General features: G+C 42.6%; 2 pseudogenes; both read right to left on the bottom strand.

The window, feature by feature from the left end:
* Gm18910 (predicted gene, 18910) lies at positions 5,382–6,304 on the bottom strand (annotated as a pseudogene).
* Gm5509 (predicted gene 5509) lies at positions 6,575–8,203 on the bottom strand (annotated as a pseudogene).
* Between the last annotated feature and the right edge of the window lie 724 nt (positions 8,204–8,927).

Below are 8,927 nucleotides of genomic sequence, written 5' to 3'. Positions count from 1 at the left end.
CCTTTCATGGTAGACTACAACTGTGAACTGACACAAACCTTTTCCTCCCCAGTACTGAAAAATAAGAATGGCAATAAACAGTGTTTAAAATGTAGCAAGTTGGGATTATGTGAGCCTGTAACCCAAACGCTATGTGTGTTTGACACAGGAAGATTTCTGGGGCTTCCTGGTTGTGAGTTTAACCAAAACCAAGATCTCAGAGTGCAGGGAGAGAGTGATGGAGAAGGACACCCAATGCCCTGCTCTGGCCTCCAAGCCTATGTGCTCAAGCATTATACATCTGTCCTCAAGTGTGTGCACACATCATACAAACACCTGCCCTCCATGTAGACAAAGAAATAACTGGATTCATGACAGAAATCATATAGCTCTGGCTTTCTGGGCTTCTGTTATTTCACTCAGAATAACCTTTTCCATTTCCATCCATTATCTGTACAGCACAGTTGATGATTTCATTTTTCTTTACAGTTGACTCATATTCATATATACATAAACTTATTTTGAATCCATTAATATGTTGATGGACGTAAGTGACGACTCCATTTTCTAGCTATTGTGACTCGGCCATCAATTAGCATGAACGTGCAAGTGTTTCGGTAGTAGACTATGAAGTTCTCTTGGGTATGTGTTCAAGGGCAGTACAGCTGGATGGGTCAGCAGTTGTATTCCTAGTGTTTTGAGGCATCTCCAGACTGACTCGCAGAGTGATTGTACTACTTTATGTTCCTGCCAGCAGTGTATGAGAGCTCCCCTTCCACCACATCCATATGAAGCCAAAGCCAGGGAACTAGAAGGGAAACTGGCAGGGCGGGGTGGTGGTGGTGGTGGAAGACTATGAAGACAGGATAGATAGATTTTAGGTAAAGCAAAGCTAGGGATGTGGAAAACTGTGGGTGGAAAGGTTCAAACAGGGAAAGGAGTATAGAAGCATAAAAGAAACCAGGGGAAAGGTGACCAACCTAAGGAACAGTTATGAAAGGCCATATGGAAGCTACTATCCCACAACCCACTAAACAAAAATAAGTGGAGGGGTAGTAGATTATATGTGAATTGAAAGAAGACAGAGTTAATGAATTAAGTGGGGGTTGGGGAAAGGGGACCGGAAGAGAAGCTGTAATGGGGGGGAACAAACAAAGCGAAGAATGTATGCAAGAGCCTTATAGAAACCCACTAGGTAGCAAGATAATTAACAAAAAAGAATTTGAATGGAATTGCCCTTCATGAGTAAGCAATGCCATTGCTAGAGGACACGCATCATGAAATGAAAACCATAGTGTAAGGTATGGAACACCTTCCTACAAGTTGTTGGCTAGGGAGTCCCCAGAGGTCTCTGAAACAACTTGCTGCCATTGCCTTCCTTACTCTCTGTAAATACATGATAAGACCTTATGGTGAAAGACATCAGATCCTTTGGCTGCAGGATGCAGACAAATTGATCTCATAATAGCCAGGAAACTTCTTCCCTGCTGGCTAGCTTTTGTAGCACCATAGTTTTTAGGGAGGAAATATATCAATGGTTTTACCCAGTATGCACTGCAATACTGACCTACCAAGCAAGACATGCCCACTGGTACAAGAGTGGTGAGACTCATATGGGATAACTAACCACTTTTCCTTTCTGACTGGATTGTACCTGGTACAGAAATCTTGGTCATAAGCCTGTGGGCTGGTGAGGTCATATGCTTTAATGTGGACTCTGAGGTTATTTTTCTAAATGATCATGCTGTCCAAGTGCCTTTTAAACATTTTTTAAAAATATTTTTATGGGGCTGGCGAGATGGCTCAGTGGTTAAGAGCACCGACTGCTCTTCCGAAGGTCCCGAGTTCAAATCCCAGCAACCACATGGTAACGAATCTGATGCCCTCTTCTGGAGTGTCTGAAGACAGCTACAGTGTACTTACATATAATAAATAAATAAATCTTTAAAAAAATATTTTTATTAAGTATTTTCCTCATTTACATTTCCAATGCTATCCCAAAAGTTCCCCATACCCTCCCCCCACTGCCTTACCCACCCACTCCCACTTTTTTGGCCCTGGCGTTCCCCTGTACTGGGGCATATAAAGTGTTCAAGTCCAATGGGCCTCTCTTTCCACTGATGGCCGACTAGGCCATCTTTTGATACATATGCAGCTAGAGTCAAGAGCTCCGGGGTACTGGTTAGTTCATAATGTTGTTCCACCTATAGGGTTGCAGACCCCTTTAGCTCTTTGGGTACTTTCTCTAGCTCCTCCATTGGGAGCCCTGTGATCCATCCAATAGCTGACTGTGAGCATCCACTTCTGTGTTTGCTAGGCCTTTTAAACATTTTTATATCCGTAGATCCATCAACAACTGCCAGGGAGGCTTCCTTTTTTCATACAAGTCTTTCACTTGCTTGGTTAGAGATATCCCCAAATATTTTGTTATTGTGAAAGGTGTTGTTTCCTTGACTTCCTTCTCAGTCTGTTTGTCATTTGGATGTTGGAGGGCTATTGACTTTTGTAAGTTGATTTTATTTATTGCTACTTTGCAGAAAGTATTTATCAGCTGTGAGAGCTTCCTGACAGAATTTTTAGGGTCACCTAAACATTCTATCATATCTTCTGCAAGTAAAGAGAGCTTTACTTCCTTTCTAGTTTGTATCCTTTTGATCTCCTTCAGTTGTCTTATTTCTCTAGCGAAGACTTCAAGTACTATGTTGAATAGCTATCGAGAGAGTGGACAACCTTGTCTTGTTCCTGATTTTAGTGGAACTGCTTTGAGTTTCTCTTCATGTAAGTTGATTTTGGCTATGGGAAAAGAATTAGAAAAGTAGTTTCTAAAGACAAAGGATTTATAATGAAGAGAAGAGGGAGGAGGGCATGAGCTGCAATACATGATCCCAACATTGAACTCTGAAGACAATACAGTTTGTGGGAAATAATATGTGGAATTTAAGAGAAGAGGGAAACTTAACTAGGGGATAGCTGTGAAAGCCAGGAGCATCAGAGTTCTAAATACATCAACAGAGTCCCTTGATCACATCATTAAGTGGGAATGGGTAGTTTCTTCAGCACATTGGACATTGAAGTAAGATTTCAGGGTTGCTGGGGTACAAAAGGAATAAGAGCTGGGGAATCTGTGGTGGAAAATGTTAGCTTATCTTTCAGAAAATACAGCTATAGAGAAAGGTGTTTAGAGAAACAATCTGATCTTTAGAAATAATTTTCCATCCCGAGGCCATCTAAACATAAGAACAATGGCTACAGGAAAGTGGGAATTAGTGTTGGAATGAGGTACAAGAAAATGGACGAGGGGCTGACGTAAGAACAGGGGTGCAAGTGTTTGTCTCGAAGAGAAGTTGCCTGTCATGTTTGTCGTAGAGGAGGGAATTATTCTTGTGTATGTGTGTGAGAGACTTGGGCGGGGGAGAGAAATTGAAAGGATGGGGTGGGGGAGGAAGAAGGGGTGGAGTGGGAAAGAATACAGATGATTGTGTATTTAGTGACAGGGATTAGTAAGAAAGTGAGGTACACGGGATGGCGACTCCAGCTTTCTGGGGTCAACACATAACTTAAGGTTTACTGAGTTATCAAGGGTTCCGCACTATGCTAAGGGATTGTGACTGGAGTAGCATTTACCTCTAACCTGTTGTTCAGTACAGTCCCGCTCTCACGCAGGTTGTACCCTACGTTCTATTCCAACTGGACCGTCCTACAAATCCATGCCTCTGAGCAACATGGAAATGAGGACTCTTTGATTGTGTGTCCCTCAAAGCCTCAGGGGTCACCCGAGCATCTCTGCCGAGGCTCCCATTCAGTTGCGTCTGATCATCTGCTCTTCAGCTGAACTGCATGGCCCTCGCAGGTGAGCCTTAGGTTGCAGTCCCCATTAATGAACCTGGAGATTAAACAGTTCACAGCCTCCTTTGCGCTTACAAGAAGCAGAATGTACCCTCTAGAAGTAGTCTAGTGTAACACCTTCCTTTAAAAATATTAAAGGGAATTTATGAGGAAAGTTACATCTTTATAGTATAAAAGCAGCAAACATTTCTTATGAGCCAAGACACATAGTCACTGTGCGCACAGAGTAACCATCTGTATGAATCCTTCTTTGGGCTTCTATGCAGAAGGATGGAATTGCAAAAATTTCACAAATTAAGCTAATCATTTTTTTTTTTTGCAATCAGAAAAGATGCTTTGAGTTCTAACTTTTAAAAAAGAGGAAAGAGAGGGGTCAAATTTTTTTTTCACAGGGAAAAATTTTATTTATGAACATTGTAAGCATTGCACACAACTCAGAACTTCTACACGGCAGAGCAAACATCGAAAGGCCACGCCCTGCAGCTTTCCTCTCTCTTTACTACCTGTAAGATTTAAACCTGCCAAAGACGGTGATTCTTACAGGAGCAATTCTCAGCTTTGTTTCTGGTGGTACCAGGGGTCAAATTCAGGGACAGGTGTGTGATAGACACACCTGTTGTACAGCTAAGGCACACTGTTTTCCCTGCGGATTTTATTTAACAAGTAGAGAGAATGGCGGTGTACTGGCTGGTTTTGTGTCAACTTGACACAGGCTGGAGTTATCACTGAGAAAGGAGCTTCAGGTGAGGAAATGCCTCCATGAGATCCAGCTGTAAGGCATTTTCTCAATTAGTGATCAATGGGGGTGGTGCCATCCCTGGGCTGGTAGTCTTGGAAAGCAAGCAAGCAAGCCAGTAAGGAACATCCCTCCATGGCCTCTGCATCAGCTCTTGTTTCATGCCCTGCTTGAGTTCCAGTCCTGACTTCCTTTGGTGATGAACAAGCAATGTGGAAGTGTAAGCTGAACAAACCCTTTCCTCCCCAAATTGCTTCTTGGTCATGATGTTTGTGCAGGAATAGAAACCCTCACTAAGACAGGAGGTTTTCTGGTTTCGGATTATAATGAGTGACAGTTGGCAAATACATGAAATGTCGGAACAAGGCTCTTATAAGCTAAAACTTTTACCTTGATAAAATAAGATTTCAAGATGACTAATAGGTTTTCCAGGCGACTGAACAAAATCGTTACCTTCCAGCCTCCCTTTTCCTATGAACTTGATCTCACTCTTTCACGCCACAGCTTGCTGCTAAGGGAAACTTGTGTAGAAAAGGGTGCAGGTCATCTCCATCGGAACTAGCAGGACCTTGACATGAAAAACCTCTGTTAAGAATCGCAAGGACGGGTCTTTTAAAAATTGGAGTTGTATAGGACATGAGGTATAAACTGCTTTAGTTATGAGCATTAAGGAGATAATATATTCCCAGATAGAGCACAGAAGAGACACTACATAAATTATGACCAGAAGTTATGATAGAAAAGAGCTTTTGACTGAAGTAGAGAAAGTATGAACATACAAAAGGAAATCAAGTTAGGAGTAAAGGAACAGACAGGGCCACTGGGCCTTCGTCACGCCCAGGTTTCTTCGAGCTTCCAGAGCTTTTCTTTTTTCTCCTTTCGTTCTTGCTCATGTCTGTTCCTTGTTCTACCCCAGTTTGGAGATGAGGTTGTTTGTAAGTTTTCCTGTGGAAGGAAACTCTGCTTACACATTCATTCAGAGAATTGTTCTTTTTTTTAGCTTGCCCCCAAGGTTTCAGCTTTCCTTTGTGTGGCTTGTAGTTGAGGGGACGAGAGACAAGCTTGCTTTCAGATCAAATACTGGTCTCTTACTAGAACCTGGAGTCTGCGTTACTTCCTCGTCAACTTGAATGGGGTAATAACTGCAGTAGAATTCCTCCCAGCGGTCTTTAACTTGGGTGTCATGAACATAGCCTGGCCTTTTGAAGCACTCCAAGGTGCAGTCACATGTAGAGACTTTCTGGCTGGTGTCTTAGTCAGTGAGCACTTATGTTTATTATCTTTAGTAGCAGTTGAAGACCTGACATTCATTTTAGTTGCTGAGTGGTCTTGTGGGCACTGCTGCCTGGCAGGAGTACAGGGTACAGAGAGTGTTCCTCTTGGTGGAACTGGGGTCATTATGCCTTTTTTTGTCAAGCTGTAGATCATTGAGTGAATTGTGTTCTTTAAAGTGTTTCTTTTTTTTTTTTTCTCACAATATATTCATCAAGGGATTCCATTTTCTTAACACAGGCCTCATGAAGCTCCTTAAAGTTTGGCGTCGTGGCTGAAGTCCTCTGATTGTTCTCAAGTTTAGAAAACCCATGCATGACCACCTGAGTCTGTCTCAACTTGCTCCTCGCTGCTAACTTGTATCTCAGTCTCATCAATGGAGAATGCAGAGGATTGCTTTTCATCCTGGTTTTTATTTTCTTTCCTTGTTTCTGGATTCAAGTGTGCTTTCAAGTTTTTTTTTTTTTTTCCAGAACATCCATTGACCTTTATTGGATTTGACAAAATCTGTATTATTAAAAGTAACCAAATTTGAGTTTATATTGAATCTGACAAGTTTTACAGTCTCTAGAAGATTATGAAGGAAATGTCAACTGAGGAAGAAACAGAGTAACCACATGCAAGATGCTCCTATCCAGTGGGGAATTAGACCTGCAGGGGAAGTCAGATGTGCAGCACACAGAAAGGCAAGTTGCTCACTTGGCTGGAATGGCCTTCCTTCAGTAGGAAGAAGTGGAAAGACGGCAGGAATTCAAAGGCATCTGCAGAATGGCTTCTGTTTCAAAATGGTAATAAAAATTTTGAAGTCATGGCACTAGGGCATGTTTGAGGAAAAGAATATCTTAAGCAGAGTAGGCTCGTTGCATAATTCTCAGGTACTACATGTGGATTTTCAAGTAATGAAGACTTAATGATCTCACTTTAACAGTGGCTATCTGTTCTTCTCCCCCTCTGGGGCTGGATCTGAGTCACTATCACAGGGACACTTTTCCACACAGTTTCTAGGAAACCACCCTCTTACTCTTGAAGTACCTTCTATGAAGGAATCATCAAGAATTTTGTCTCCATACAACCAGTATCATAACCCTCTTGTTGCTAAGATGAACTCTCCTTTCTGCAGCCGTATCTGAGGATCCTCAGTGCAGGGGCTTGTAAAGAAGGTTCTCACTCCTCTATTCAAAGGGCAGCAGGCACCATTGTAGTCTTCTATGACTTTATAGCGAACACTTCTGACTCTCTTGTCTGCTTTTTGCTTCAACGGTTCTATTGTGAGGCTGTACTGGTCACAGCCCTCTCATATTGGCCACTCAAGTCCATCTCCTTCAGGGACTCCAGACCATGTAAACACCTGTTTAAAGTTCTTCCACTTACTTCCCATATCATAAGGAAAAATGAAGACTTCACTCAGTTGGTAATACTGAATGCGATCGTTAGCCTTTTCTTCAATCCATGATTCAATAGAAGTTTTGTTTCTGAGAATAATTTTTATCTGTATGAAAAACAACATCCCAACAGCTATGGTTGTTCCCAAAGCTAATCCCAGGGCAAACAAGATGGTGGCAAATGCAGCCAATCTGAAGGGAACAATTGGAGGTGGATCTCCCCTGGCTGCACTCATGTCAATCTTGACTGTGTTCCACCCAAAGGAGAGCCGATTATAAAGCTGTGTGTACATTGTCATCACGAAGATGAAAGCAGCATGGGTGCAGCCCAGAGGGGCCAACAGAAGGGAGAGTGTGAACGAGGCGTGGTTCTGGTGACCACAGCAGTTGTTGATCCAGAGGCAGCGGTGGTCCATCTTCATTACACATCTGTTACACTTTCTGCAATGATGTGAACGTGGCGCCTTGTGTGCTTGGCAGACTTTACAATACTAGAGATACATGCTATCCTGAGACTTTTCCGGTTTCCATCCCCGAGGGACGAAGCCAGGACCAGCAAACATGGCATTGAAGTAATTATAAAGAATCATGACGGTCCAATTTATCAACATGATGAAGTTCACATTTCCTCCAGTTGTATGTAAGGGCCAATACCACAAGACAGAGTCGATCATGGCCATTGTGGAACATATTGCTATAACACCCAGGGATATGATGGGACCCCAGTGACACAGTCTCCTTAAGTCTTGAAGATTTTCAAACTTGATTCCTGAGCAGAATAAGCCCATCGTGGTGAAGAATGACTTCTTTCTTCTAAAGAACTCGAGATCTCCTTTCCTGTGCACACATTTCTGTGTGCAACAAGTCCGTGTGTGTTCCTGAGCTGTCATGCCTTTGGCTGAAGGGTCATCGAGGTGGGGTATGTCATTTTCACTTGTGGCCTCCAGAACTCTTTACCTCACAGGAGAATCTAGGTTGGTTTGAAACATTGCCCCAGTCTGGTCTCCCGTGCCTACTCCACGGCCATCGCATTTCGGGGAAGGCCCGGGCTCAGGGGAACAGATTTTCTCCCCCTAATAGCTCTGTCCTGAGCTCTTTAGTCCTGAGCAAGCCGAATGCGAACCCTGACATCGAGACCTGTGCGAGGAACTCGGACCAGCATGTCTCTGGTTCACGTGGCCTGCGTGAGCCTCCTGCTCCACTTTCAAGGTTCTTAACAACTTGTCTGCCCTCAGGTTAGCCCGGAGGCCCAGCCTTTTGGCTGAATTTTGCAGGTCGCTGTACTGGAGTCCAGCTCCTCTGCAGAGGGGATGGTCATCGAGTTCTGCAATCACTGTGATACCCAGAAAATCAGCCACACAACTTAAAACAGCACAGTTCAAAACTGGCGCCACCCAGAATGTTGAAAATCTGACTTATATATTCAGTTTAAATCTCAATTTTTTTTTTTTAGTCACATCTAATGAATGTAATTTTCACAGGTAATCTGAGGCTAGTCAGAGATTATTAACAAAATTAACAATTACTACCATAATATAGTTCATACAAAGAACCCAAGACCATGTTCACCAATTATTAAAATATATAAATCAAGACCCACATTTAATAATTTACTTAAAGGCTGTGCCTGGTTGTGATAATTCTCACTGTATGCAAAATAATTAATTTCAAATCTAGCTAACCTCTTAAGCGTGGGAATATTGAACAGTATT

Source organism: Mus musculus, chromosome 18 (assembly GCF_000001635.26).
Source record: "Mus musculus strain C57BL/6J chromosome 18, GRCm38.p6 C57BL/6J".
NCBI lineage: Eukaryota > Metazoa > Chordata > Mammalia > Rodentia > Muridae > Mus > Mus musculus.
The sequence above is the reverse complement of the archived record's forward strand: the minus strand, read 5'-3'. Positions and strand labels throughout refer to the sequence as shown.